This window comes from Vombatus ursinus, unplaced genomic scaffold, assembly GCF_900497805.2.
Source record: "Vombatus ursinus unplaced genomic scaffold, bare-nosed wombat genome assembly UNPS02001287.1, whole genome shotgun sequence".
Classification (NCBI taxonomy): domain Eukaryota; kingdom Metazoa; phylum Chordata; class Mammalia; order Diprotodontia; family Vombatidae; genus Vombatus; species Vombatus ursinus.
This window is the reverse complement of record NW_020941065.1, coordinates 10539676-10561369: the sequence shown is the minus strand read 5'-3', so window position 1 is coordinate 10561369 and position 21694 is coordinate 10539676. Positions and strand designations below refer to the sequence as shown.

Here is a 21694-nt window from a genome sequence, read left to right as displayed (position 1 = left end):
ACAGATGTGAGGGATACTGTCGGAAGTAGAAATGGCAAGACTTGAAAACTGATTGCATATGATGGATGAGTGAGACTGAGGAACTGAAGATGACTCAAGTCCTGAATGATGAATGTCTGGAAGGATGGCAGTTCTCTCAACAGAAATAGGGAAGTTTGGATGTTCAGGGGAGTTTATAGTGGGAGAGATTAAATTGAAGAATAATTAGGCTGGAGCTCCAAGGGTTTTACTCCAGGGCACTGAAATTTAGTCACTCTTAAACCACTTACATTCCTTCAACAGTATAGAAAACAAGCGAGCTTAGTACTTCGTTTTGTGTCTGGATTTATTATTTCATTGGCATAAACAAAGATTACCCAATGATTGTTGAATGATTGTGGCAAGTGAGGTGGGGAAACTCCCTCTCCCACCACATATTGGCAACTGTTATGCAACTTAGAGTCTTATAGAGTTGCCTGGGACAGTTTAGAGAGTTACGTGACTTGTCTAGGGTCACACAGCTAGTATGTGTCAAAGGTGAAACTTGAACCTAGGTCTTTCTGATTCTATAGATTAGGGGATCAGAGGATAGCTCTCTATGCATTGTTTCATGCTTTCTGTCCTTATCTAGTTAGCAAGAATAATTAGTTAAAATAGAAAGCTCCATGGTGTTGACCACTTCTATTCTTTTCCCAGAAACCAAGATGAGCTCCTCTCTCCTGTCTCATTCTTCTCTCCTCTCCAATCATCTACAGTCCTGAGGTTTTCAGGGGTCTCTTTGAACATGAGGTTCTACATCCTAGTATCTTTCCCACCACCTGCTGCTACAGAACTTGTCAAGAAATTGACTTGAGGGTGTATTTAGGGTTGTAAGATAGTCTTTGAATTGGTATTTCATTTTCTATGCTCAGCAGTTCTGGAAAGTTCTCTTCTCTTATTTTTTTCATTATGGTGCTAAAGTTTTTTTTGGTCTTGTTGTGTTCTTCTGAGAGACCTATGATTTTAAGTTGTCTCCACACCTTCTGTTGTTGAAATCCATATATTTTCCTTGCATATTAAGAATATTTTCTTTTAGTGTTATTGTTTTTACTTCTCTTCTTCAAGACGTCCTTCATTTCTGTGTATTTGCATTTCCAATCTATTGTTCTCTCTCTTATTTCTTGGTGAGGTTTGATTGCAGATTCAAGTTTTTCTATTCTATTCATATTTCTTGTGTACAGGACATAAATTCTGCTTTTATTTTCATTTCTCTTTTAAATCACTCAAGAGTAGTGTGTTGTGGTTCCATGTTCTCAAATTCCATGGGGTCCTCTGTCTCATCAAATGTTGGATCATTTTCTTTTATTTTGCAGTATTTATTCATAGATATGTGAATTTGTTTACTAGATCTGGTGGCCATATTTCCTTCTTTTGTTACTGTTTTTCCTGTTGATTTATCTGTTTATGTTCAAAGTCTCTGAGTTTTTGGGGGAAAGTGGCCAACATGGCGGGCAGACTGGGCTGGTTCCTGAAGGAGGCCTGGGCCAAGGAGCCGGTGCTGACCGTGTCCTTTGCCATTGGCACCTTGGCTCTGCTCGTACCTCCCTTAAGCCCCTACACCAAGTATGCAGGCATGGACAACCGAGCTACCCCTTACGACTACCCCATTCCTGTTTGAGATGATGGCAACATGCCTGACATCCCCAGCCATCTTCAGGTTCCCCAGGGTCCTTCCCTCCAGTGGCTGAAGAATCTGTGAATCCTCCATCTGCTCCCCCCAAATAAACATCCTTGCCTTAAAAAAAAGTCTTTGAGTTTTCTTCTTCCTGAAATCTTTGGCACTTTCATTTTGCTTATCACTCACTTCCTGACTCTCTCCCTTCTGATGGCTGTTTCCTTAGTAGCTAAATCTCAAAGCATCTCAGCCTCCTCCCATATTAAGAAATTCACTGTTCACCAGCCTAGGTGTCTGTCCCAAATGACTTTGGGGTGGTCTGAACTGGCCCCAGCTGGATGCTGGGCTCTTTTCTTCAGGCCTAGTGGAATGCTACAAAGCTGACCCCTCCTCCCACAGTCATGGTGTCCTGTCCTGGTGACCTTTCCCACTCCCTCCGTTCATCAATTCTGTGGCTTGGCACTGATAGCTCAAAGCTTTGCCTCACTGGTTCCATGAGGTTGTCTGCCCTGGCACTGACTCTGCTGTTGCTATGGGGCTGTTTAACCAGCAGTTCAGAGCTTTGCAGCATTGATGCTATGGAGTTGCAGCTCCCAACAAGCTTTTGTTCCCAAAGGACTATTGCCATGCTGGTTATCTGTTGCCACTAAGTAAAATTCTATAGCCTGGAATCTTCATAGCACTGGAAAGGGTGTGTGTGTAGGGTGTGGGGATAGGTTTTATTATAAGCCTGTGTTGGGTCCTTGGGTCTGCTAGTGCAGCCTGGCTGCCAGGAGTAGGGGGAGGTGTGAGACGGGTGCTGAGTGAGCTCAAAGACAGTAAACATCAGTTCATGGGTTTTCATTTTTTTAACCTTCTTTTGAATTCTAGGTGCCCTACACCATGGAAACAGCTGAATTAGCTTTATATATGGGTGCATAATTTCTGTTTTGGAGAGGTTTGAGAGGTTGTGGGAATCAGAGAAAACGCCTAGTCCTCCATCTTGTTGTTTACATAACCTAAAATATTAAAATCACATAATTCTAGCTAGTGAAGACCTTAGAGGCAGTTTAACCCAACTCTTTCCTTTTAAAAAATTGATATTTTATTTCTCCCCAATTACATGTAAAAATAATTTAATATTCTTTTTAAAAAACATTTTGAGTTTCAATTTTTTCTCCCTTCCTCCCTTCTTCCCTCCCTGATATGGCAAGCAATCTGATATAGGTTATACATGTGCAATAATGTAAAACATATTTCCATTTTAGTCATTTTTTGGAAAGGACGAGAGAGAGAGAGAGAGAGAGAGAGAGAGAGCAAGAAAGAAAGAAAGAAAGAAAGAGAAAATAGTATGCTTTGGTCTATATTCAGATTCTGTCAGTTCTTTCTCTGGAAGTGCATAGCATTTTTCATCATGAGACTTTTGTGATTGTCTTGGATCATTGTATTGCTGAGAATAGTTAAGTCATTCACATTTGTTCATAATACAATATTGCCATTACTGTATACAGTGTTCTTCTGGTTCTGCTCACTTTACTCTGCATCAGTTCATGTTAGTCTTTCCAGGTTTTTCTGAAATCATCCTGCTCATCCTTTCTTATAGTACAATATTACTCCATTACAAACATATATTACAACTTGTTCAGCTATTTCCCAGTTGATGGACATCCCCTCAATTTACAATTCTTAGCCACTGCAAAAAAGAGCTGCTATAATATCCTTGCACAAATAGGTCTATTTTCCTTATTATTTTTAAAAATCTCTTTGGGATACAGACCTAGTAGTGACATTACTAGATCAAAGGATACGCACAATTTTATAGCCCTTTGGGCATAGTTACTAGTTGCTCTCCAGAATCAACCTCTTTTTTTTTTTTACAGTTGGAGAAACTGAGGCTCAGGAAGTTAAGTAAAATTTTTTGACTCTCCTTTCATACCAGAGAAGAAATCTGATTTTTTTCTTTTTCTTTTATGGGGTGTTTACTGTACCTTATTGTAAAATTTGGGTTATTGGGTCATAGGCTCTGTGTCATCTGCTGGCCTTCATGTGTCATTTGGGGCTTCTGTGAAACTCCCCCAAAATTCCCATTTAATTTCTTATGCTGACCTGTGATATATTGAAACTATGATGAGGAAAGTTGTGATGTGGAAGGGTTAAATATATTAGAATTAGAAGGGATCTTGGAGATGATCTAGTTCAATCTCATCCTTTCACAGATGAGGAAGCTGAAGCCCAGAGAGATGAAGTGATCTCCCCAAGGACACACAGCCAGTAAACAATAGAATTGAGATTTCAACCTAGTTCTTCTGATCTCAGGTCCCAGGCTCTTTCCACCCCGCTACACAGCCTCACAATCCTTCATGCGGCGGATTAATCGATTTTATTAAGGGCTTACTATATGCCAGGCACTGGAAATACAAGCACAAGAAATGAGAGTCCTTACTTGCAAGTAACCTACATTCTAATGGAGGAGACAACAGGGACGTATCTGGATGTATGTACTTGGTATAAATATGAAGCGAATAGATCCAAATATTTACAAAGTAGTTAAGTATATGGTAGCTTGGGACAGAGAGGACCTAGCAGGTGGGGGATCAGGAAAAGTGTTAGGCAGAAGAAGGTGTCTAAGCTTTGACTTGAAGAAAGAGAAGAGGCAGAGGTGAGGAGGAAGTTTATTCTAGACACTGGGGATAGCTAATGCAAAGACATGGAGGCAGGAGATTGTCATGTGTGAGGAACAGCAAGAACACCAGTTTGGCTAGATGGTAGAGTGAGAGCTAATGAGGCTGGAACTAGTAGGTGGGGGTCTGGTTATAGATGGCTTTAAAGGTTAAACAGAGGCATTTGTAGTTTATCTCAGAGCAATAGGGAGCTAATGCAGTTGATTGAGTTGGGGAGTGACATGGTCAGATTTAGGTTTAAGGAAAATTACTTTGGCAAATGTGAAAACTGAAGAAGGGAAGTGACTTACCTCACACTCACAGAACTGGGACTCCTAGGTCTCCTAGCCCCCAGCCCAGTGACCTTTCCACCACACTGCACAGCCTCATTTTTGTTCAGAGAGGGGGCACAGCAGGGGGTGGCTAGAGTTATCACCGTCCTACTCCTTTCATTTCCCAATCTCATGCCTCCTTCCCACTTCCCTTTCTCTCTCTCACTCTCACATGGCAACTGATCATGGAGCGTTTCCTTCCATATTATGCAATCCTAGTCTTCAGTTCCTCAAGGATATAATTAGCTCAACCTAATCACTTGCTTTAAGGCTTTTATTGGATTTCTTTCACCTTATATCTAAGGAATTTAGGAAAATTGGTTTGCTCAGCCCTAGGAAATTCTGGGGCATTAAGCATCATACCTCTAGTTTCCCTGGGGGCTAAGTTAGTGCCAAGGATGATTTGGAGTTGGTTTGAGGGCAGCCCGGGTCATTAGGCAATGGTGTGAGACTCAGTGTTGAAGATGGGGCTGTGTGTCTGTATGTGTGGGGGGAGGCCTGAAGGTAAGTCACAAAGAAGAAGTTCTTTGTTCTAGGTGTAGATAAGGCCCTGAAGGTCAAGGTCACTTCTTACAGAAATCTGCAAATATTTGAAGTCTTGTCATGGGAAAGAGCATGTGTTTTGATCGATGTTCAGCATGTTCTGCTGAGTCCCAAACGGCAGAACTGGGGGCCTTGGGCAGAAGGTTCAGAGTCAGATTTAGCTGATGTACAGAAAAAAATTTCCTAAGAATGAAATGATTTCCCTTGGGGTCAGGAAGACCTGTGTTCGAATCCCACCTCAGCCACTTCCTAGCTATATGACCTTGAATATTTTAACTTCTCCTTCTTCTTCTCCTCCTCCTCTTCCTCATCTTTACAAAAGAACGTGCAGCTGAGTAGAAAACCGGGTGTTGCCTTTTCAATAGGGCTTTCCCTTATCTTCCTAGTCAGAGGTGATTTCTTCCACAGCCTTTTTTGATGCCTCTTGCGACCTTCCACACACTGCTTCGTATTAATAACAGCTAGTGTTTATATAGTAACTTAACATCTGACAAGCCTGTTATTCTCCTTTGATCCTCATCACAACCCTTCGAGGCGGGATTTGTTATTGTTGCCATTTTACAGATGAGGCAGACAGAGGTTAAGTGTCCTTCCCAGGGTCACACAGCTGGTAAGTGCCTGAGGCAGGATTTGATGCCCAGGTAGCCCAGGGCTCTATCCATTGCTGCCACCAAACTTCCAATTATGCTTACTTACATGCACATCTCATTTCCCTTCTGTAGACCATAAGCCCTTTTAGTCTAACCCCCTCATTTTATTTATAAGGAGACCCAGTCCCAGAGGAGGGAGTTGACATAGGGGATCACAGAGTTATATTTGCAAGGGACTCTGAGGTCTTGGGGATCACTCTCCCTCATTTTCCAGATGAAGTGAAGTGTCTCCAGTCCCATAAGCATTACCTGGCCGAGCCAGGACATGGCCCTAGGTCTCGCAACACTCCTTCTGCTGCTCCACGGTTTGAGAGCCTTGACTGGAATCCAGCCTGTTGATTTTATTGTCTCTCATCTCTATGGAGGAGCCCACAAGACAAAGAGGGCTGGACTGGACTGGAACGGAGGGAGGTATTTTTATATTTGAATAAAAGCAGAATCCAATGGTCCTTCGGAAAAATAAATCAGGACAAGTAATCAGGACCAAAATTAATTCACGTCTATGTATTCAGTAGATTTTCCTGGCTGAATGATTAGAATTAGTAGAATGTCTATTTTTTCTTTCTTTTCTTTTTAAGTTTTCCCTCCCATCCAACCCCCACCTTTAACCTTTTTTTTTTTTACTGTTTTCCCCCTAAAAGTAAAGAATAGTCTTAACAGGGGCCTCAGTGAATAATGTGGCGTTTTCTCTGAGTTTCCAATTTAGCTCCATTGATTTATAAGGTCTTTTCAATTACAGAATTCTTCTTGGTGGCACCACAGAGAGTGAGTCTACGTGAGCCTCATGCTCTATTGATCCCAGGTACTTATGAGGGGGCATTCTGCATGTCTCGTTCAGACTGATGTGGCCACAAATACTGAAGATTTCCTACATGGCATTTATTAAATGAAAATCTGGTATTCATTAACACAGGGACTTGTCTTCTGTTAAAAAAAAAGGGACTGGAGAAAAATAGAAACTAACAGAGTTATCATGAACAGAATATATGAAGTAATTTGAATTCAGAGGAAGGTAATTTGGAATCTTATTAAAATTTCCTCTCTGCTTTTTATTGTGTGATCACGGTGTCTTGGGGAGTCATCGATCAAAACACAGGTATGGGAAAGGCTGTGAGAGGCTGTCTGGGCTGGGGAGAAAGGAGAGGGCGTCAGTGTGGGTTCAAAGGCAATATGAAGTGAATAGAGTAATGGACTTGGAATTAGGAGGATCTGGGTTCAAATTGTGCCTCTGATACTAGCTGTGTGACCATAGGCTAGTAGTGTCATCTCTCCCTATCTTGGCTTTCTCATTTATAAATGAAAGCGATAATAATAACTACAGGGTCCACCCCAGTGGTTGTCATGGGCATCAAATAAGCTAATGTGTGTTAAAGTATTTTTCCAACTTTAAAGAACTATATAAATGTTAGTTACTATCATATGTAAAATATTGGACGTTGGACAGCGAAGATTCCATCTTGAAATTAGATCTATGATCTAATCAAGAATGCTGGGCAATTGATCTGTGGCTCAGGAAGGTAGCATCTGTTTCCAATAACCCCAAGGAAGTCTCTCTCTCCACATGAGCCTGTCTGGGGCAGTGTTTCTAAACTGCAGAAATGGGTGTGTTGTCAGGAGGGAGAGCAAGAGATACAGGTGAGGGTGCTTTGTGGAAGGGCAATGCATTTCCAGGGTGTCTGGTTTCCCAAGCGGTTTTCCCTGGGTGCCTGTGTCTGTGGGCCCTCTGTGAGCCCCTGGGAAAGTCTCATACAATGGACTAGCCTGCAAGCTGCTGGAGTTCGTAAGGCAGAGCCGGCACTGAAGGACTAGGTAATCGTGGGGCTTAGTCACAAAGACAGCAAGAGCTGCATTCTTGTCAATGCTTCTCCAAGACCTTAAGCTTTTTGGTGTCATGGACGCCTTGGGCAGTCAGTCTATGACCTCTTCTCAGAATTATGTTTCAAAATTCCCAGTCAGTCAACAAGCATTTTTTAAGCACCCGCTGCGTGCCAGGCACTGTGCTAAGCACTTCACAAATATTATCTTATTCAATCTTCACAACAACCCTGGGAGGGAGGAGCTATTATTATTCCCATTTTGCAGATGAGGAGATTGAGACAGACAGAAGTTAAGTGACTTGCCCAGGGTTACACAGCTAGTAAGTGTCAGAGGCTGGATTTGAACTCAGGTCTTCCTGACTCCAGGCCCAGTGAGCCACCCAGCTGCCAGATGTTCACATGTACTTTGAAAAGCAGCATCTACACATTTTGTTGTTGCCATTTGTTTCAGTCATGTCTGACTCTTTGTGACCCCCCCCCTTGGGGTCATTTCTTGGCAGAGATACTGGAGTGGTTGGTCATTTCCTTCTCCAGCTCATTTGGCAGAAGAGGAAACTGAGGCAAACAGGTTAAGTGACTTGCTCAGGGTCACATAGCTAGGAATTACCTGAGGCTGGATCTGAACTCAGGTCTTCCTGATTCTAAGCCTAGCGCTGTAACCACTGTACCACCTAGCTACCATATATACATATACGTATATTATTATTGTAAGAGGTAGCAAGAGGGATGGTTCCAACGTAACATGTGTGCAGTCGTCTCATTCTCCTATTTTAGCAGAAAGGAACTTTGGCCCAGGGGATCCAGAGAGGATGTGAGGCATCATTGGCGACATTGGTCAAGGTCAATGTGAAAGAGGGTGTAGGGTCTGGAGGCTGTAGTTCAGCTCTTCACAGAGCCAGCTGCCCATTTCACACAATGTACTCCATGAGGGATTAGCTGCAGCCAGACAGGGTCAGAGGTCCCAGTCTGTGACCACAGCTGAGATGGGGGCTACCTCTCCCGCTGCAGCTTGCCCTGTCCCGTGGAAGGGAGACAAGACCTTGACTTCAGGTTTTCTGTGTCTGTATCTAGTGACTGGTCCTGAGGGAGTTGTAAGCCAAGAATTTCAGGGACCTGTGTAGTTGCATTCCTTAGCCCTTGTTCAAGTGAGGACTCAGATTGTACATTGCTTAGAATTCCTGGGTCCAGAAGGATCTGTGGAACTGGGCCTTGAGAGCTGATTGTTAAATTTTTAGTGTGGGCATTTAGATCTCAGAAATGAACAAATGCTGCAAATCAGGGCTTGATTTATTGTTTTGTTGATTGTCTAGAAGACTTAGGAAAGCAATGAAGAAAATGTTAATAATTCAGATTAAATGTAAGAAATGTATCTTGCTTCTTTGGAAAGCTGGTTGTTAGACATTTACCAGTGCACCTGAGGATGGATCCTATGTTTAAGGGGACATTTGGGACTTAGCTTGCTGCTACTTGAAAGATGTTTATATATATACATATATAATTTATTTTCCATTTATTATTTATATTATGTATTTTAAAAGTATTTTGTTCTCTGGTCACTAAGTACTGTTTATTGATTGATTCTATTCTATATGTAAAAATGACCTGAGGCATTCCAGTATGAACGGCTGCTTCTGTTGGAAAATGGTCCAGTGATGGAAGACCATTGGTTGATGGGTAGAAGTCAGAGGTAAATTTTGATTGAATGGATTTCCAAATCTATGTAGTCCCTAGACAACAAGTGATACCACCTCATAGTAAGAATAGAAGGTCTCAGTCTATCTGGTAACCATAGAGAGCGCCACACTCCAACAATACTTCTTATGCTCCAGCAGGACAAGCCCAAGTTGCCAGGATTGACTTTGGACTCCATTGTGGGTGTCTATCAGTGCCACCTGGTGGCTAAACAGGGAACCTCCAAAAATATGTCTTTGGCTATTGGTGTGACTCATAGATTCATTCGTTCACTCATGCCTTGAACAACTTTTAGTCAACTGTGTGGAAAGCCCTGTAATAGGCACTGGGATATTCAAAGTTTAAATAAGTCTCAGTCCTTGTTGTCATGAAGTTTACAATCTGATAGTGGTATAAGACAACCCAATGAGAGAGAATATATAGCATTGTATGTTTAATTCAACACAGCAAACATTTGTATTCCTGGGGTCAGGAAAACTTGATTGAATTCAAATCTGGCCCCAGCCACTTACTAGATATATGACTCTGGAAGAGTCACTTAACCTCTCTTTGCCTCACTTTCCTCATCTGTAAAATGGGGATATAATAATATACATAGTGTATATATATGGTATATAATAATATTATATATGATATATAATAATATATTATTATATATGATGTATAATAATATATTATGTATACATGGTATATAATATATTATGTACATAGGATATATAATAATAAAAATAATATCACCTACCTCCTAGGATTGTTGTGAGGACCAAATGAGTGTATAATTATGAAGTGTAAGCATAGTGCCTAGCACATAGTAAGTGCCATGTAAACATTAGCAATTATTATTATTACTATAAAATATATTATCAAATGAAATAATATTTACAAAATGCTTAGCATAGTGATTGACATAGTAGGTGTGTTAATAAATGCTTGTTCCCTCCCCTTGTTCCCTTATTAAGTGCCTACTTCATGCTGAGAGCTGTGCTGGGCTCTGGCTATGCAAGGACAAAAATGATACAGTCCCTTCCTCAGGGAGTTTCCATTCTGCTGGGCAGGTGATTTGACATGTACACAAGTGAGGAACTACAAAATAATTTGAAGAGAAAAAGAGTGCCATCAACTGGAGGGATCAGGAACACTTCTCAGAAGAGGTGACGTCTGAGCTGGGTTTTGAAGGATCATAAAGATTCTATGAGGCAGAGATAAGGAGCGAGTGCACTCCAGGCATGGGGATATCCCTTTGAATATTAGTATCTAACGCTGTCATTGAGTATGATTTGATAAGCTTTTAACCAAATGCTTGAATGAAAATGTTTAACAGTCTGGGGCCAAGCTCAGATCCCAGGGCACTCCACTGGGTTTTCAGGTTGACACTGAACCATTAATGATTAGCTGTCCACTGAGGTCCATTTTAAAGCCAATGTTCTATGAGGACCACAAAAGCCAGAATGTGTCATAAGTGGGTCATAGACTAGTGAGACAAGGGACACAAAGTGTCATAAGAGAGTGTCAGAGGACCATCTGGGTTTCACTTGACCAGGGTGGCAGAGATTAGGGAAGTCTTCATGGGGCACTCAACAGGTGAATTGATCCTCAATGAATTAGGAAGGATTTGGACCGATGGACTGTTCTGTTTGGTCAGGTACTTCTCGGGGGTAGGCATTCTGTTTCTTCTAGCTCCTCTGAGAATCTGTGCTTAAGGTTAATGGGAGAAATTTGAGGGTGGTGTAGAGTCTATATTAATGGTGACCTTCTGGAGACGATGCCCACCTTCTCCATGAGTGACCCCGATGATGGGGATTTCAAGCCAGGTAGGCTTTGTTAATGCCAGAGTTGGAAGAAGGAAGTGGGGACTAAATCTGGTGCAGTAAGAAAGTATTTGATGGGAAGTCTAAGGACCTGGGTTCAAAACCTACGTATGATCTGGGTAATCTTGGGCAAATTACTTAACTACTCTGGGCTTCAGATTATCTGTAAAATGAGGGGATTGGGCTAGATGACCTCTAACATCTCATGCAACTCTAAAACTTACGATCATATGACATATGGCAATGTGCCTCTTGGGGTGAATGTCAACGAAGGTAACATATATAAAAGTATTTTGTTAACCTTAAAACAGGGGCAGCTAGAGGGCACCATAGTGCATAGAGTGCCAGTTCAAATCCAACCTCAGACACTCAGTAGCTATGTGACCCTAGGCAAGTCACTGAACCCTGTTTGCCTCAGTTTCCTCATCTATAAAATGAGCTGGAGAAAGAAATGGCAAACCACTCCAGTATCTCTGCCAAGAAAACCCCAAATGGAGTCATGGAGAGTTGAACATGACTGAAATGGTTGAACAACAAAAACCTTAAAACTCTATAAAAATGCTAGCTATTAACTATTAGAACAGACTCCACCTGTGTGCAGAGGAGGGCCAGCTCTTTTTTGAAGTGGGTCTCTCGGGTAGAGTGTCAGGGAGGATTTGCTGTCTCAGATTCCCACGGAGCTAAGTTTTTGGTCTTTCTCTGATACTCTGTTAGAAAGCCGTTGGCTTCTGAATCTCTGCATACGAATGGCCCAAAATTGGCCCAGGAGAGGGGACGTTGCAGCAGGACCTCTCCCTTCCCCCTCCGGAGCTCTCTGTGTCGGTGGTGGGGATCAAGGGGGGGTGGGTTCTCAGGTTCTCATCAGGAAATTAGGCTAATGGCTTAGAACAGTTCTGAAGGTGAACTCACATCCTTCACTAGGCCCCAGTCATCTTTAATTGGGCAGATCTCATTACAGCCCGGCTATCACTGAGGACTGATGAAACCTGATGTTCCTTAGGGCTCCACCGGGAGATGCTTAATTAGGGAGGGGAAGGGAGCCTGGTTCCAGGGATGCAGATGGTATGGGGTTTGTCAAACACTCTCCCAAGCAGCCCAGGAGGCCCAGCTAAGGGAGTGTCAGCTCTGTGTCTGGAGTGGGACCCCTGAATAAATGTGCATGCATACAAATGTGTGTGTAGTCCTCTGAGCATGTTTGTAGGTACACCAGGGCCTGGAGCCCTGTGCCAATCTTGGGGCACCAACCTAGGAGAGAAGCATAAAGTTTACATCTAACAAAATCCCTGTTCTCATGGGGTGCCCAATATAAAAGGGGGAGAAGGCAGACGAATGTTTGTAGGCCATTCCTTTGCATTTTCCGTCTCTTTCTTGGCCAGGCAGAACCAGTAGGGCTGCCCAGGACTTATTCTAGTCTGTTTCATAGGTCACTGAGTGGTGCAGTTGCTGGGTTCTAGCCCCTCTCTTTTTAGCTGTTAGTCCGAAGACAGACGGCAGACTTTCTCTGGGTCTGTACTCCAAAGCTTTCATGGCTGGAAGGACCTGTCAGATTAGGCTTGTGTTAACACAGGCATGGTCTTTGAGAGGTCAAGGTTAATGTCATCCTATAATTAGACATCAGAGGAAGGGGAAGTATAACCTAGAATTATCAATAATATTCAAATGAAAGGCAGCATGGCTTAGTGGACGGAGCTAGCATTGGCTATATTGAATTGATTATGATTCCAGAAATAGAAAATGTGTAGATGTCTCTGTATGGCTGGGGAGAATAGAGAGGTGGGAAATGGAAAACACTAAGATGGAGGCCAAGAAAATTAAGCATGGTTTCAGTGGGCCTGGATATAATGGGCCACATGAAACAGCATTCGGCACAATGGGGGCTCCAGGGCGGGAGTTCTGGGGCTGAAAGGGTTAAGTCCTTCAGAGAAGACCTGGGTTCAAGTCCCACTTTAGCCACATATTGGTTGAATGACCTCAGCCAATTGCTTAGTACCTCAGTGAAGTTCTTGAGAAGAGCCTGACCTGCATTTGAAGAAAGAAATTTAGAGAATTTCCTACACAACGAAATCACAAATCCAGTCCAACAACAATGACAGACTTATTAAGTACTTACTAGGTGCCAGGCATTGTGCTAAGTTCTGGGCTTACAAACAAAAGCAAAAAGACAATCCCTGCCAGGACTGTGCAGGTCAATGTTTTACAACCAGCTCTCAGTAAATACTGTATGCACTACACTTTTAAATTTAATCTGCATTATTAATGTTTTCTTCATCTCTTTCTTAAGCCTAGATATTCAACAAAACAATAAATCAAACTCTGGTTTGTAGGGTTTGACAACTTTTGAGGCATAAATACTCACACTGAAAATTTAACTATCAGCTCTAACAAGGGAACTGGTTCCAGCCCATCCCTGGTCTCTGCCCTCAAGGAGGTTACATCCTAATGGGGAAGAATATAGGAAATGTTGCTGAATAGTGAGTGGTGGGGGGGGGGGGAAGAGGGAAGGGAGATGAAGGTTTTGAAGTCCAGAAGCCAGGAACAGAATCAGGAGGGGACTGAAGGCTGGTCTGGGTCCCTCCACAAAGTGGAGGTTCCAGAAGGAACTCATCCTTGGCAGAAGGGGGCAAGACTTACAGAGAATATTTCACTTTGAGAAGTCCGCAGGGGTGGGCAGCTGAATGTTCTAGGTTGAGTAGGGCATAGGTGCTAAGGGGTGTTCTAAGATGAGACCACATGGCTTTGAAGTCCTGAAGCTAGGAACAGGGTATTGAGGGGATATAACTGGTGTGTAGCATAATCTAGACCTTCTCTCCTAACCCTCATTCTCACTGGAAGGTCTGGTCCCTAGAGTGGAGGCTGCTCCATCCCTGCCAAGGTTCTAAGGTGACCTCAGAGGGATTGAAGGTTGTTTTTTTTTTTTTAAGTACTATAGTTCATGAGCCCCCACTGGTATGCTCCCCTTACTGATTATCAGTTAGCAGACTTGTTTTTAGCAAAGGGTATTTACTAAGGCTATATAATAAGAAAAGTTGGTACAGAACACCCACTTCCCTCTACCCCCTACAAAAGTCTATGATACATTCTTACACACGTACGTACACCTCCGGGGGAGGTGGGTTTGAGGTTAGAGATCACCTCTGAGAAAGGATTAACTTAAAGCTTATAGCTTCTGGTTTCTGGAAGTCATTTTTTTCCCCTTTCTGAGGTACTCATGAAATTCCCTTTAGGCACTTGTCAAAATATTTTGGAGATACCATGTTTTCCAAAGCTAAGGCCTAGAAAGCAGGCTCTGCCCTGAGCTTGGCATAACAATAATCTTTTGCGCTCTGGATAATATCAGCCTCTGGCAAAGGGTATTGGATCAGCATCGGGTGTTCACCGAGGGATTTAGCTCCCTCTATTTTCCAGGGCCATCTATGCCATGTTCACAATCACAAACAAGTACTGCACTCCTGTACCCGTCACAGAGCCCTGGTTCTGCACCTGGCAGGGTGGCCGTGACCCCTAAGACTTGAGACAATGACTATTCCCACAGGACCCAAGAATTCCTGTGTTGTCCCAACAAGTGCCAACCATATATCTCAAGATCTAAGAATGATTGTGCTGTGGGCCAGTCCCTTCCATGTATATAAGTGGCCCCAGCCTTAGCAGCCTTAAGCAGCTTCCACATGCATAAGTCATTTTTGTCACTCTGAAATTAATTAAACTACTGTTTGTGTCCTGACTTTCCTGTTTCTAGCCTGCTCAGTGTTTGGCTCTGACCGCCCCCAGGTTAGAGGCTGGTTCCGGTCCAGTTGACACAGGCTACAGCTTTCTGCTTGGCTCCTTGTAGATTCTGGAAGCTGCCTCTGCTTGGTGTGGTACAAAGGCTGTCTCCAGTTATTAGTGTTCCAAGGACACTGCTAGGATGCTAATGAAAAGTCTCCCGGCCCTCTCCAATTCACAAGATCCCCCTCTAAAATGTGCTCTCTCCGTATAAGGCTATTATCACTGCTCAGAGCTAAACAGGAGCTTGCCTTTCTCCATGATTTCCTGAAAATAGTTATCATCTTTAAATCTTTGAAAAGATGAATGATTTTAGTTCATCTTTAAAATACGCTTGGTTTAAAACCACAAGTTTCATTATGAACAGTGAGAGGAAGTATGACTCAGTTTGAGGGCAGCTAGGGGGTGCCATGGTGCACAAAGTGCCTGGAGTCAGGAAGACTCATCTTCCTGAGTTCAAATCCAGCTTCAGACACTTACTAGCTGTGTGACCCTGGGCAAGTCACTTAACCCTGCTTGCCTCAGTTTCCTCAGCTGTAAAATGAACTGGAGAAGGAAATGGCAAACCTCTCTAGTATTTCTGCCAAGAAAACCCCAAATGGGTCACAAAGAGTTGGACATGACTGTACAATAAACCAACTATGCCTAGTAGATATTCGTAATCTCCTACCCAATCTTCTTTTTTGTTTTTGGTATAGTGAAATCTTTGTGTGAGGTGATGATAGGAAGTCCAGAATTTTAATTTAAGCACTGCCAGACCCGGAGTCAGGAAGACCTGAGTTCGAATTTTGCCTCAGATACTTACTAGCTGTGTGACCCTGGGCAAATCACTTCCTTCTGTTTGCCTCAGTTTTATCACCTGTAAAATGGGGATAATAATCGTACTTATCTCCTTTGATCCTTGTGTGAATGAAATATTTATAAATAAATGAAACAATGTTTATAAAAAAGCTTAGCACATAGTATGCATTATATAAATGTTAGTTATCATTATTTTTTTAAAAAATTCATGTTTAATTAGTAAATAAATGAATGAATAAGAAAATGAGTCCCCTGCTTCTCCTCACACACAGGTTCAATTCAAAGCTTCTTTGGGTCGGGATCTAAAGTCCCTGGCCTCTAGTTTCTCCCCAGGCAGAGGATGGCCCGGTCCCTGATCAGTTACCACTCCCCAGCCACACCCGGGAACTTTTGTCTCTCCTCACTTTTGCCAATTCCATGACCAGACTGGCGTGTTAACGTCACTTCAGCACAGTCAGCAGAGGGGGAGGTAGAAGGGACATTAGGTTCCCCTGTGGAGTGCTTGGCTAATGAGGCACACTCAAGGAAGCATCCAGAATGGAGACTGGATCTGTGGGGTCTCTGGCAGAAGTGGAGTCATAGGCTTCGCTTGATAACCCAGAGAGAAATGGGGGAACTTGATGGCTGGTAAGGTCAATTGGTCTTGACATGCCTCTTTTCTTCACAAGCTCCCTGAGCAAGCCCTTCCTTCCTCCCTCATTTCTCTTAATGCTTTTGTAGGGAGGCGGGGGCATGGGACAAGCTGGTAAGGCTGTCTTTTCCCTTGCCTTGTCTTGCCTTCCTCAAATCCAGCCTTCTTGGATAGGCATAGAAAAGGAAGGGGGCGCTTGGGTTCAGTGAGCCAACAAGCATTTATTAAGCGCTTACTATTTGCCGTACATGGGCAAATCAGGACAATGTGTTTCAGCAGTCTCTAGATATCTCATTTGTATACAAAAAGTATACTATGCCCCTGGTTTGGGGGTGGGGGGATTGTCCTTTCTATGACTCCCGAGTAAATAGCTTTTTGTAAAATCTAATTGATATTGGGGGCCCACCAAGGGGGGCTCATGAGCATTAGAAGTCTCTAACCCCTCCATGTTATGCCTAGATCCCTGAGGAGACCCTCTCTGGGGATTCAACCTGCCTGTGCTTGTGGAATTGGGGAGAGGGAGCCCCAAAGTCTCACCGAGTCACAAGCTAATATGTTTATAGCTGGAAGTAACCTTAGAGTACTTTAGTTCAACCCTTCCATTTTACAGATGAGTAAATGGAGGCTCAGGGAGGTTGTCACGTCCCTGACGTCAAAGAGAATATAAGTGAGATCTGAACCTAGGTCACTTTATCCCTTTCCATACAACACACAGCTTCTGAGTTGTCAGGTAGCACATTCACACCACCAAATATTTACTCTTCTTGTTACCCAATGCCAGCCTCCTTCCTCTCTCCTTGACTTCTAGTTTTGGCTCTTCCTCAGCTGCTAAATACCATTTCTTTCTTTCTTTCTTTCTTTCTTTCTTTCTTTCTTTCTTTCTTTCTTCCTTCCTTTCTTCCTTCCTTCCTTCCTTCCTTCCTTCCTTCCTTCCTTCCTTTCTTTCTTTCGCAATTGAGGTTAAGTGACTTGCCCAGGGTCACATAGTTAGTAAGTGTCTGAGGTCAAATTTGAACTCAGGTCCTTCTGACTCCAGGGCCAGTTCTCCTAAATACCATTTCTATAGCTTTTAAATTTCATAAAGGAGAAAGTGCATTTCATGCCTTCACACAAGCTATTCCTCATTCCTGGAATGTATTACTTTCCTCATCCTCCCTTCCTTCAAGATTCATATTTGTTGCCACTTCCTACAGGAAGCCTTCCCTGATTCACCCAGTTGATAGTGATTTCTCCCTCCTCAAATAACCATGTTTGTGTGTGTATGTGTGTGTGTGTATGTCTGTGTACTTGTATACCTCTAGTCTTGCTTCCCATTAGAAGGTAAGGTGTTTGAAGAGTCAAGAAAATGCACTTCCCTTCTTGTAATATTTTCTCCTTGGCCTGGGAACTCTGGAATTTGGCTACAATATTCCTAGGAGTTTTCCTTTGGGGATCTCTTTCAGGAGGAGATCGATGGATTCTTTCAATTTCTATTTTGCCCTCTGGTTCTAAAATATCAGGGCAGTTTTCCATAATCATTTCTTGAAAGATGATATCTAGGCTCTTTTTTTGATCATGGCTTTCAGATAGTCCAATAATTTTTAAATTCTCTCTCCTGGATCTATTTTCCAGGTCAGTTGTTTTTCCAATGAGATATTTCACATTCTTTTCTAATTTTTCATTCTTTTGGATTTGTTTACAGTGTCTTGATTTCTCATAAAGTCACTAGCTTCCAATTGCTCTATTCTAATTTTTAAGGAAGTATTTTCTTCAGTAATCTTTTGGACTTCCTTTTCCATTTGGCCAATTTTGCTTTTTAGGGCATTCTTCTCCTCATGGGCTTTTTGGACCTCTTTTGCCATTTGGGTTAGGCTATTTTTAAAGGTGTTATTTTCTTCAGTATTTTTTTGGGTCTCCTTTAGCAAGCTGTTAACTTGCTTTTCATGATTTTCTTGCATCATTCTCATTTCTCTTCCTAGTTTTTCCTCTACTTCTCTTACTTGCTTCTCAAAATCCCTTTTGAGCTCTTTCAAGGCCTGGGACCAATTCATATTTTTCTTGAAGGCTTTGGGTGTAGGAGCTTTGGCTTTGTTGTCTTCTTCTGGTTGTATGTTTTGATCTTCTTTGTCACCAAAGTAAGATAATATAGTCTGACTCTTTTTGTGCTGCTTACTCATGATCCCAGCCAATTACTTAAGTTTTAAACTCTTTGTTAAGGTAAGAGTCTGCTTCCAATGTGGAAAATGTACTGTCCCAAACTTTGGGGGTTTGTACAGCTGTTTTCAGAGATACTTCTAGGGACCTGAAAATTTTCAGTTCTTCCAAAGTGCTATGATAAGGGGTGAGGTGTTTCCTCTCCACTGCCACTACAAGCTCCACCATGCCAGCACTCCTCCTTGCCCCAGAACCACCCCTCAGAACTGTGACCCAGGTCCAAGCACAGGCACAGCAAGAGATTCCTGCCTCAGCACTGGCAAAGAGATCCTTGCAATCCCCCTCTGATCAGACAGCTGATTCCCTCTCAGTCTGTGGGCTGGAAGCTCAGGAGGCAGTTGCTGCCCTGGGGGCGGCTGAGGCCCAGCTTCTTCTCTCACTGCAGTCACAGACTTTTCCCACTGACCTTCTAAGTTGTCTTTGTTGAGAAGTCTGGAACCTGCCACAGCTGCCCATGATTCAGTCCTCTGGGGCCTGCTCCAGGATGGCTGAGGCCTGCATGCCCATGCCCAACTGTGCTCCTCTCCCTGCCTGGTGCGATATACCTTTCTGATCAACCATCTAGGTTGTCTTGGGCTGGAAATTTGTTTTACTCTGTTTTTTTTTGTGGGTTCTGCTGCTTTAGAATTTGTTTAGAGACATTTTTTATAGGTATTTGGAGGGGTTTGGGGGAGAGCTCAGGCAAGTCACTGCTTTCCCTCCGCCATCTTGGCTCGGCCCCCCTCATCTTCACTTCCCTTCTTTATAGAGTTGGGAACTAGGGTATGGAATAGAGCAGTTAGTGTAAGACAAGGTTAATGTCTAAGTTGGACCAGGAATGGTACTATGAGTGGGGAAGGAAGCTAGGCGGTACAGTAAATAGAGCAAAGGAAGTGCTTAGAGTTGGGAAGACCTGAGTTTGGATCCTGCATCACCATGGGCAAGTCACAACCTTTCTATGGCTCAGTTGATCCAACTGTAAAATGGGAATGACAGTAGCACCTACCTCCCAGGGGTGTTGCTGGGATCAATAGAGTTAATATGGATAAAGTGCATTGCAAACCTTAAAGCGCTGTAAGAACGCCAGCTATTGTTATAAATGAGTATGATGTAAAAAGAGAGAGAGAAATTGCTAAAGATACAATGTTTATAAAAAGCATGTAAGCTCCTTGAGGGTGTCCATGAAGTGTGAGGCACTGTTTCCACCTTTGTATTCTCAAGGTCTCTCACAGGGCATTGTGCATTGGTAGTCAGTTGGTCAACATGCATTTATTAAGTGCCTACTGTATGTCAAGCCCTGGGGATATAAAGAAAGGCATGCTTCATCAAGATCTGTTGAGTTGAATGCTGCCCCTGTTAGTAGGTAGTCCTGGGAGGATTACCCCAGTTTTTGTCAAGGAGGAAAATGATGTAACGTGGTCAGGACCACATGGCTAGAAGATGTGAGATCTGACCTTGGACATCCCATTTCTTCCAAACCATTCTACTTAAACTGCCACATTAGTAACTTCTCAGTGTACTCCTTTGTCAATGAGGGAGTTGCATTCACACAAAGATTTGTAACATCTCCTTCAGCTTTGACATAGTAGAAAGAGCCCTGGATTTGTAGTTCGAAAATATGAGTTTGATACCCAGTGATGACAGTCACTGACTGAGTGACCTTCCAAAGGCATCACTTGTCTCATCTATAAAATAAGTATAATATTCACTTCATTTACTTCACAGAGTTATTGGAAGGATCAAATAAGATTTTATATACATACATATATATATATAAAGTTCTTTATAATGCTTCATTTAAGTCATCAAAATTATTCAAACTACTTCAAAATCATTAAAGATAATGAAAAGTTTATAATTTTGTATGATATAATATATAACTATACTATATTATAAACATGATTATAAGTAATATTTTACAAATTATTTTTATCATTAAACATTATGATATATTTGTATAAATAATTATAAAAGTACACATGATGTTATATTTAATTATATTTTAAATTGCATATTATATGTAATATATCATTTATAATAATTTAAGGTAATTTCTTGAAAGAGATCAAATGAGAGTATTGTAAAGCACATAGAAGGCATTTAATAAATGTTTATATTTCTTTTATTGAGAGGCAATAGATTGCAGTGGAAATACTGAATTTCCTTCTTTACATATTTGTTGCAGGCACCGTAATGCAGGTAATTGTAAAAGGCATTGTGAATGTTTCTATGTCCCGTTGGAATGTTGAGGAGTTGTAGTTGTTGTTGTTATTCCCAGATCTGTTATTTCATTGGAATAGCAAGCTTTCCATGAAGAAACTACCTACTTATGGAGATTTGCCACTGGTAGTCTTCAAGAACCTCCTTGAAGGGTGCCAAGAAGATGTGATCTGTCTGGGGTCATGTAGTCAGTTTATATCAGAGGTGGGACTTAAAACCAGGTTTTACTGACTTGAAGGTCAGCTCCTCACCCTCTACTTTTTCTATAGCCTAAACATGTAGTGGCAGCTAGGTGGTGCCATAGTACGTAGAGCAGTCAGGAAGACTCATCTTCCTGAGTTCAAATCCAACCTCAGACACTTACTAGCTGTGTGACCCTGGACAAGTCACTCAACCCTGTTGGCCTCAGTTTCCTCATCTATAAAATGATCTGGAGAAGGAAATGGCAAACCACTCCAGTATCTCTGCCAAGAAAACCCCATATGGGGTCACAAAGAGTCAGAAATGACTGGACAATAACAACAAAATCATGTATTATTGTTGTTATGATTTCATTGGTATAGGAAATTGTTGATGAGGAAACTGCTTCATTAATGCAGATTGGCATCTGCTCTATAATTTAGAGTCTTTGAGAGTTGCCTTGGGTAAGGATTAGATAAATAAGTGACTTGCCTAGGGTCATACCACAAGTATAGATCAGAATGGGGATTTGAACTCAGATCTTCCTGAATCTGAAGTCAGCTTGATTATGCCACATTGCCTTTCCTATATGTCAACCCCCAATTTGTTCAGTCAGAGAAAAGGCTATTCAAGGTTAAATCTAGGATAATTAGTCTCATGAGTTTCCTTTTGTCCTTTCTCCCTTCATAGTCCAGGCCTGTATAGTAAACACCCACATAGAATGCAATAAAAATCAGCTTAACTTAATCCGGAGACAAAACCCTCTATAAAAGTAAGACAGAAAATATATGAGGTTTAGCCCAGTGCCTGGCAC

General features: G+C 42.2%; 1 pseudogene; it reads left to right on the top strand.

Annotated features, from left to right (window-relative positions):
• Positions 1-1462: 1462 nt before the first annotated feature.
• On the top strand, positions 1463-1717 carry LOC114043371 (annotated as a pseudogene).
• Positions 1718-21694: the final 19977 nt, after the last annotated feature.